Genomic DNA, 10331 nt, shown 5'->3' on the forward strand with positions numbered 1-10331 from the left:
GTATAAAATTTATTAATATTTTATTATAGTACTATTACTTTATTAATACTTTACTAATATTTTATTATTTAATTATTAATGTTTTACTATTATTTCATGAATTTTTTATCATTACTTTAACTATATTGCATTAATATTTTATTATTTTATTAATAATATGGCCATTCCCCCGTATGAAAAAATCTCATTCCACAAAGAATCTCATTCAGATCAAACAAAAGAGAAAGGATGGAAACAAACGGACCATTAGTATGTCTGAGTTGGATCCAATCCATTTGCAACCGTTGCACCCGAACTCACCGCCATTCACTTCGGGTTGTGTTGGGTAACATTGCTATTACTACCTTTCTAACCTAAAACTATTTGGATTGGTCAACACAAGTTGGCGGGCGACTGGTGAGAGATTATCTTTTGTCACATCACACATGAATTCACTTCAGCTTAACCTTAGATTGAATAATGCCATTACTGTAACCGGCCGATACGATACGACCCGAAACACCCCAAAGCCTAGTGACAGCAAGATTTTGATCCCAAATCTCTTGCTCTTGCAGCAACCGGCCAACACCTTATCAATTCAGCCAGCTGGTATTTCATTGCTACTTTTACGTGAAACGTCAATTTGATGTTTCACAAACAGTCCTCCATTTTTAAAGTAATGTTTGTTTCAATTAAAAGTTAAAAGTATTTATAAATAGAACATCAAATACAACCTTGATAGTTAAAAGTAAATCCAGTTTGCTCCTCATGAAAATATGTTTTTACTTTTATGTATCCTAATAACTAGGACTTAGGAACTTAACAACTATGTCTCCCATTTTCATTATATCATACAGTGTCAATGTTTGTGACCGGTGGTTGTCCAAATATTTAATACTCAAAACTAAACATTGACTTGAGACATTTCAAGTACATCCTTTAAAATCTAAATCTAAATGTTTCTTCCCCTTTATCTTTACCGCATTATGTCAATACTTCCACACCACGAAAGTTAATTCAGAATATTTTAATGTTTGAAAATGGTATGGTTATTCAGATTTTTTTATCATAAAGTTAAGATGTGTGAAGAAATCTAATAGAAAAAATCTAAAATGTCATTTTTATCTTTCTACCCTTTTATTTTTATGTGGACACATGAATAATACTTGCCCCTTGCACTATTATTTGTATCTTTTAATTATATGGTGTAGCCAAATAGGGGTGGATTCGAACCAAAACAAGTCGAATAGCTAGCTATAAGAACTAGGCTTTAAAAGAAAGTATGAAGCTTGAGTTCGAGCTAGAGACTTGAGCTCGAGCCAAAAGCTCGTAAGTTCAAGTTTAATTATGAGTCAAATGTCTTGTAAAAATAAATAAAAATATATATATATATACAAATTTAATTTTTATTTGATATTTAAAAAAATTAAGAATTATAATAATTTGTTATTATTATTGTTATTATATATAAAAATAAAAATATTTATATATATAACATTTTGATTATATATATATATTATTTTCTATATGTATATAATATTTTTATATGTATTATATGTATGTATGTATATGTAGAAGCTCGATTAGGCTCGCAAGCCTTACGAGATGAGTTTTATTATGCTTGAGCTCGACTCGAAGCTCTGTTTAAATCGAGCCGAGTAGAGCTCGAATAGCTTATGAAAAGCTCAGCTCATGACCACCCCTATAGCAAGAAAATGAATGTTATCGTTTTCATTTCTTTTTGAAATGGCTACAATACAAAAAAATGCCCTTGAACTAGGGGTGCTCACGGTTTGGTTGGGCCTATTTTTGAAACTGAACTAGTACTATCGATTTCTAGAAAACTGGTGACTGAAATTGAACTGAAGCAGATCGATTAATTGGTTGACCAATTCAATTAATCGTTGGTTTGGTTCATCATTTTTTTTATTTTTTTATTTATAATATATTATAAAAATATATATATATATATATATATAAATGTATAATAAAAAATAATATATTTTAAATAATAAATAATATATTATATATTATAAATATATATGTATAATGCATATTTATTAATTTATAATATATGGATAGTATAAAAATATATATATGAAAGATATATAATATATAGAAATATATGTATACCAACCGGTTTGATTAGCCACCGATTTTTTATATTGGTTAACTGAAACTGAACTAGTACCTTTAGTTTTTTTTTTTTTTTTTAAATACCGAACTGATTAGTTCAGTTAAGCAGAATTTTCGATTCGGTCTTATTGTTTAGTTTGGTTTTTCTTGCTCACCCATACCCTGAACTATATTTTTGTTTTAAATATCAAAAATAGGTTGATTGTTTCAAAAAATAATACATGTTATTGAAACCATCAAAATAATGATTTAAAAAAAATTGTAGTGTATAATTTGTATATATGATTTAAGTTGTGGAACATGACATATTAAATAACCCTATGAAAACATGTTTTTGGTTTTTGCTTTGAAAACAAAACACACATACACTATCCGATATTAATACGACCTTTGTTCGCCAACTTATCGAGGAGGTAAGAAAACCTGAGTTGCAGATAAAATCTTGTTAAGCCTGCTGCGGACAAATCGGTAGTCGTTGAGGAGGCAATAAGTGTTTTCAACCTTCTTGAGCCAGCTGCCGACAAGTTGAAGAAGATATCTCAGGACAGAAACGGCCTACTGATAGGATCAGTTTCGCAGATTATACAACATGGGAGTTACCAGGCTAGAATCCAAGCTGCGCTTGTCCTTAAATATGTGTTAAGAGTGGTAGATGATATATATAAAACAGAACTGAAGATGGAACTCTCCCAAGGCATCACAAAAATACTAAAAAGGACCAGAACTCGAATTCGGCATCTATGGCAACGCTATTCATCTTAATGGAAGTGATGCCATTTGGGAGGATTATGATCAATGCTGTCTCTGGGCAAAACAACAATGGCCGCCGTCTGTTCAATGTTGAGAAGATGATGAAGGAGAAAGAGAAAAGAAGAGGGGATGAAATTTGAGGAATAATGGAGAGTAAATTTGACAATTGTCAAAAAAAACGTAAGAGTACTACAAGATAATAGCTAAACAATAAGGATATGGCTTATCAATTTCATGAACAGTAAGAATAATTTAAGAGATTTATCCCTTTTTTATTCTTTTGAAGCTGAAAGCATGCTCCAGACCTAGGTATTAACGCCCAGTCTTATATTTCAGACCTGGGGTGTGTGCCAGGCCAGGCCCTGGGCCTGAGTTACGCCCCTCCCCGTTATCATAGGTGCTAAGGCCGGCCTAAGCATACCATAGATCATCCCTAAAGGGGGTAGGGGCATGCTATATACAAAATGCTCCCAACAGATCAATGCAGCTGTACATTGGAAACATTTCCCTCCCCATTCATGGGAAGATGTTCCCCATATACGATTATAATAACTTGATGATTGCATGTTGGGAGCATTTGTTGGTAGCAGTTCTTAACTCCCCTAGAGGACCATGATGTGCAAAAAAGTTGATTATAGTTTTCAGCTTTCAATCGCTCCAGGAATGAATTTTGATGATGATCAAAATTCAAAAGTCTCAGTGGTGGATCGGACTCAATTCGGAGTGAAGGAGGCAGATAACCTGCAAAAAGAAAAGAGTCAGAGGGCCTGGGGTGAAATTTCGGACTTGAGACTCCAACGTGCAAATCAATAAGAGATCAAGCTGTCCGAGGTTTAGACAATGGCAGTAAATGCAAGAGTGTTTACGGAGTTTGGAACTTACCTCTATATAGGTTGAAGACGCTCGTGCCAATCTATACACACTGATGGTGAGTGAGACACCTAGTGGATCAGTGGAACACATATCGGTGACTCGCACGAGTTCAAATCAGCCTCTCACAAGATTGCCCCTCATAATATCTCAAAATACATTTTTGCTGTGTATTAGGAATATCTTCCGACGATGATATCGTCATTTCTAATATTATTATTGAGAAATGTTCTTAATACATGACGGAAATGTGTTGTAAAACTTTGTGGGGAGCTAATTTGATCTTGACTCGCACGCCATGTTTAATCACGTGTGAAAGGAACCCAGGGCCCACTGGCAAAAGGAATGGGTAAATGGGACGACTGCACCAGCATGTGGTTGTCTTCACGTATATGTGATACTTCAAAGTCAAAGGGAACAAGTGGTCCCAAACCCTCTTTGGCTCGTGTCACAAGTTTAATTGATAGTGGGTAGATTGGGCCTAAATGCTCCATTCATAGCGAAGTTGGGCCAATTGATTTGAATTGGCCTAATAAAAATGTGGGAATATCTTCGGATAGAGACAACTTAAAGCCTTCAAAAATAAAAGAGTCAAAGGGTGGGGTTTTGGGAAAGGATGAGATAATCCTGGTTGGGGATGATGGAGGAAGCTCTAGTAAAGTAGTAAAGATGTTTAGTAAGGTTGGTTCTAAGGTAGCAAGATCTGTTTCTTTGCTTATGTAGCTCAGCTCGAATGCCGAGTTGTTCATCAACTACGGCTGACAACGTACCTCAAACAATGTGAATGCTGGACCATCCGGGGTATTCACTGGTCCAACAAAGTCGCCACGTGTCCTGGTTTTATTGGGGTCATTTCCACCCCATCAAATTTTATTATTGATAATGAAGTGAGATAAACATAGAGAGGCAAGTGATCTGGTTCAATGAATGATAATAATCGATGTTGAATAATTGTAATGGACTAATAGTGCATTGTCAAGTTTAAAAGCGAAGTCGTCTCTACTCCTCTCCATTAGTATTTTATTTTTGTTTTTTTTTAGAAAATCCGTGGGAAAGTTTGAAAACCATACTTCGACAAACAATGTATGTGTAATTAATAGTATATTGAAATGACCAGGAACATAAGACACCCTCTTGAGGGAAAGCGGTGGGGTGCTATTCAGTCGGCTGTAACAGTCAGTCTCCACGAGCAGGAGAATGTTCGAAGAATCTCTTTCAATTGGCTTTCTTACATTTAATTAGTATATCAATGAAAATTATATATATATATATATATATATATTTCAGTTTTTGAAATAAAATCCTAATATTAACTTAGGGCTCATTTGGTTTGTGGGGATAGGGATCTACAATCCAATTGTTTTATTGATTGGGTGGAATCAAAAATTTTATTCCCATTCTGTTGGAATGGCATTCCCCTATTTGAAGGAATGACCATTCTCCTCCTCTTCCCTTGGAAATGAAATCTCATTCTAAATTATTCCAATTCCAATTTTAATTCTTATATGAACTAAATAAATTATAGGAATAGATCATTCTGATTCCAATTTCAATTCTTGTTTGAACTAAATAAACTATGAGAATAAATCATTCTAATTTCAATTCCAAGGAATTTTGATTCCAGTTTCAGTTCTGATTTTGACTATAAACTACCAGCTAAATGCCCACTAGACCAGCTGAATTAAGGTGGGTTGGGATCAAATTAATGTCTCTTTTACAACCAGAGACTTTAGTAACAGGGTTGGGAACATAGCAGGGTGCACACGTGAGATCCACTGTCCATTGACCCTACCATAGAGAGGCAATCTGATGCCTCAACATTCAGAGGGATGGCAAGTGATCATTACAAATACTAGGCCATTGCCTAAGTTTCCAGAATCAGTCATTCGGTCCTAAGAAAGCCATAGGCCAATGAAAAGAAAAAGAAAATTCCATTTCATCCTACTAAGTACTTCGGCATTTTCATGGTGGATGAGAAGAGATCAAATTGGCACCCCATAAGTGACCCACATGCACATTTATTTTTCAACCTGTCGTTGATCTAGCCAGTTGAATTGTTCAAACACCCTCTCATGCACATCTATGTGGCACCATCAATAAAATAAATGTAAACAGAACCAAACACCCTCAATGTTTTCGAATCGCTGTTGAATTGGACAGTTGGATCATTTGGGCCCGGGAATTGTTCTGGCAATTGGTTCCTTTTTAACCTCAAATCTGGTATTTGGCCAAAAAACTGTTAATTTGGTTGATGATCCTTTGATCTAGGTGGTCAAACTGTCAATTTATTTGACTCGTTCAACGGTTTTTAATCATTTTTTATTTTTTTTGTCAAAATAGACTATTCATTCAAACCGGACGGTCAAACCATCGACCTAAAAACCGATGGCTAGAATTATTCCGGTTCCCGGTCCGTTTTATAAAACATTGATGATACCTGTTGATATCTTTTGGATATAAGTTGTTTGGATATCATGTACGTACCTTCCTATATCATGTGGAACCCACAATGTCTTAGGTTTTATTAGAGGGTGAATCTTGATTCTTGAATTGTGAAAGGCAATTAATGGTTCTGAATCTGAATAAGCTAAATACCTAGAATTATCTATTTGTTAGGAGAGCGTCTTCAAAGTGTGCAAGTAACAGGTTACTGTGGTTTACTGGTTTCCACCAAGACGGCTACGATGAGCAAACTGTTGCACCGTTACGTTCACTTGTTCACTTCAGGTTGGTCTTGACATTAATTCACTGGGTCTGGTCTTAAATTTCTCTACATCGCAATCTATGTCCGGTCTATTCCGATCTATCATGGCGTGCAATCTATGTATCTTAAATTGCCCCTTCAAGCTCCAATTTTGCAAGCTAAGAGACATATATGCGTTTAATCAATCACCAATTCACACGGTTGGCAGCCAAATTAAGAGTCTACCTGATGGGGTCTGCCGATTAAATTAGATGGGTTTTTGATGGTCGAATGATGTGAGCTGAGCTTAGGTTGCTTCTTAACCAGACAGTGGTTCTGGGTCTTTCGTCTCTCCTCGAATTAATTAGTCTAAAAAAATATCATTAGGCCAGGATAACCTTTGGCTTGATGAGTTAATGTCATAATCTAAGGACCCACACTCAAGAATGAGTCTCAACCTCCTCGCTTTGGAATGTTGGGTTGAATGATAATGATTTAAAACAACCCAGTTGATAAAACAGGGAAAAAAACAAATAATATAGACGGAAAGAGAACGACCCAGTTGGGTAAGTTCTTTCTTTCTCCAGCAATTATGTCCATGGAGAAAACAACCCCACTGCTTCACAGATGTCTGCGTCGTTGTAATTTAAGTAATACCGCTATTCCCACTCCATCCAGTCCGAAGGTACGTGGCTCGTACTTCTTCTCAACCATCTTCATCTCCTGAATGAGCATAGGTAGAACGAGCATGTTCTCGTCGACAAGCCGGCCATCATAGTTCCGGTTGGACGCGCGCATCGTTTTTCCTCGGGAGGACTCTAACAAAGGATTTTCTCTTGAGAAGTTCGTCGGTGCCAATTTTATGGTGCCGGGACTTGGCCGGAAATGGTCGTGGGGGAAGTACAGGGGAACGAAGACAAGCTGCTTCCATTACTTTCTGATGACAATGGTTTGGTGGAAGGAGACAATGCACCAAAAAGAGATGTGATGGGTTATGCAGGGAGAGGCAATTGAGATTCAAAGATTTTTCAGAGAGAGAGAGAGAGAGAGAGAGAGAGAGGGAGAGGAATCCGTTCATTCAACTGGTTGCAGGTTTACTCCAATTCAGCACCTAAATGTTATTGGACTGAAAAAGAAAATCCCTTCGAGTCTAAACGGCACTGGATCCAGATTGACAAAAACCCATTTTAATAGCTAGCTGAAGCGCCCGTTTAATAACAAAAAGTTTATCAACAGCATCAAAATGAAGTCACCATCCATGATCGGCCACCAAGCGGCTATTCGATGGGGACTTACCGATTTTCTACAAATCAGACGATAAATTTGATGATCCTTGATCGAGGAATGAGTGTTTCTGGGACCCAAAGAATGAGTCCCGACATCCTCGCTTTAGAATAATGTACTTAGTTTGAATAAACAATGATTTAAAACTGCACAGATGATCAAATCTAAGAGGGAAAAAACAAATAATATATACTGAAACAGAAAGAGAAACTCTTTCTCCAGCGATGATGTTCATGGAGAAATGATCCAAGTTTTTTTATATATACAGAAGTAACAGAACCAGATGAACCATAAACAAGTCAGCTATTTAGAAAAAGAGAAAAAAAAAAAAAAAGTCAGACGAGATGAGTTCCAGATAGGATCCACTTAGTTATCTCAAACAAATGGGACATGGCCACAGCCGTTGATATGGGGACGCTCAAGGTGACAAGAGCCACCAGCCCCAGAGCCAAGCTTGGCCTCATATTCGTCAACTGGGTCTGTAAGAACCCCACTGCTTCACAGATGTCTGTGTTGTAATTTGCGTAATATCGCTTCTCCCACTCCATCCAGCCCGAAGGTGGCTCGTAGTTCTCCTCCGCCATCTTCATCTCCTGAATGCGCATACGTAGAACGATCATGTTCTCATCGACAAGCCGGCCATCATAGTTCCGGTTGGAGGCATCATTTTTCCTCGCAAAGACTCTAACAAAGGACCTTCTCTTGTGATGCTCGTCGGTGCCAATTTTCCGGTGCCGGGACTTGGCTGGAAATGGTCGTGGCGGAAGTACAGGGGGACGAAGGGAAACTACTTCCATCGCTTTCCGGCAAAGATTTGGTGAGATAAGCAATGCACGAGAAGAAATAGATGTTATATGTGTTTTGGAGGGAAAGGCAATTGGGATTTATAGATTTTTGTGAGAGAATGAAACCGGAAAATTGTATAGATTTATAGATTTTTGTAAGAGGAATCCAAATCTTGGCGACAACGGATTGCGACTGAAACCGTGTTCAGAGCCGAAACATGGCGTGAGCTTCCCGGTTGAGAGGCGTAATTCGAAGCTGACACGCCTAGCACAGTTTTGACAGCAACTTGTAACGGAGGTTCTCCGCAAGGAATCTCCACTTAAATTCTGGGCGGCTCCAAAACTAAAATTTCAAATTAGAAGCTTCCAATTATTTCAGCACATTTATTTATTGACTTAGCATAGATATGATCGAAAGAAACAGATGACGATTGATATTTTGCTGATTCAAATAAAGATGATTCCAGTTAAGTGTGTGAGATGTATGAATGTCAATTTTTTATTTTAATCAGAGGACCAATTATTAATCAGGATATATAATCGGGTCTGGTCCGATTAGACCCATTATACTTCCATATATTATTACCTATGATAATAACAATTTGGAGCATTTCTTATGATAAAACATTAATAAAAATGACAGCATACTAAACTGTTTAACTATATATATATATATATATATATATAATAAGTATTTTTTACCAAAACTATATTACATATTGTTTAAAAATTTAGCATCTTAAACATAAAATACAACAAATAAGTTATAATGAAATAAAAAAAAATTGAAATTTAAACAATGATGTTTCCCATTATTGCTTTTCCCATATTCATTTTTTGACCTATAGAAAAATACGTATGAGTAATTGATACTCATCTTTCATATGGATAAATAATAATTTTTTTATATGTGAAAAAATTAACAAAACGTGATAGAACAATTTTGCACATTCTAACAATAACTTTTTGTAGATAAAGAAGATATTGTATAATTTACCTATAGAAAAATAGGTATGAGTAATTGATACTCATCTCTCATATGGATAAATAATAATTTTTTTTATATGGGAAAATTTAACAAAACGTGATGGAACAATTTTGCACATTCTAACAACAACTTTTTGTAGATCAAAAAGATATTGTATAATTTACCTGAGGATCAAATAAAAACAAAATAAATAAATTTTCAAAAAGTGGATAAATTAAAACCAATCAAATTTATGTGGCCTTTAAGTAGAATCAAAACGAAAACAGAAACACCACAATTACAAATGTGTTCACAAAATCCGAGCATGTATCACCAGTCTATTTATCCCAAAATCGAGGTTTTTACTGTTCAGTCCACTCCTAGAATTTTTAGCTCCATCATATAATTAGGGTAGGTGTCAGCTTGAAATTGATGCTAATATATGGGCGGGTATGGGTGTTTAAGATGAAAGTATTTGAAATTTTGAATTGTTGTAGATCTGCATTGGAATTTAGAATTCTGAGGTGGAGTGCAGTCTAATTATGCCAAAATCTAAAGAGACCCTAATCCTTTAATGGATGCTCATAATCCCATTAGCTACTTTTTTTTTTCAAAGAAGTACGGACAGACCCATTATAGAATTCTGATTTCCACTGCAGATCTACAACATTTCAAAATGTCAATTACCCCCATTCTATGCACCAATGCTCGGCTGTGAATTAACATCAATTCCGAATTGGCACCTATCCCAACTGTACTTTGTGACTATGAATTCTGACCCTGGGCTGAACCATCATTTTCCTTTTTTATTTCAACTTATAATAGAGACACATGTCAAGCTAAGTTGACTAACAAGAGTATCTAATTACTTTTCCAT

The sequence above is a fragment of the Nelumbo nucifera genome, chromosome 3 (genome assembly GCF_055504915.1).
Source record: "Nelumbo nucifera cultivar China Antique chromosome 3, China Antique-T2T, whole genome shotgun sequence".
Lineage (NCBI taxonomy): Eukaryota > Viridiplantae > Streptophyta > Magnoliopsida > Proteales > Nelumbonaceae > Nelumbo > Nelumbo nucifera.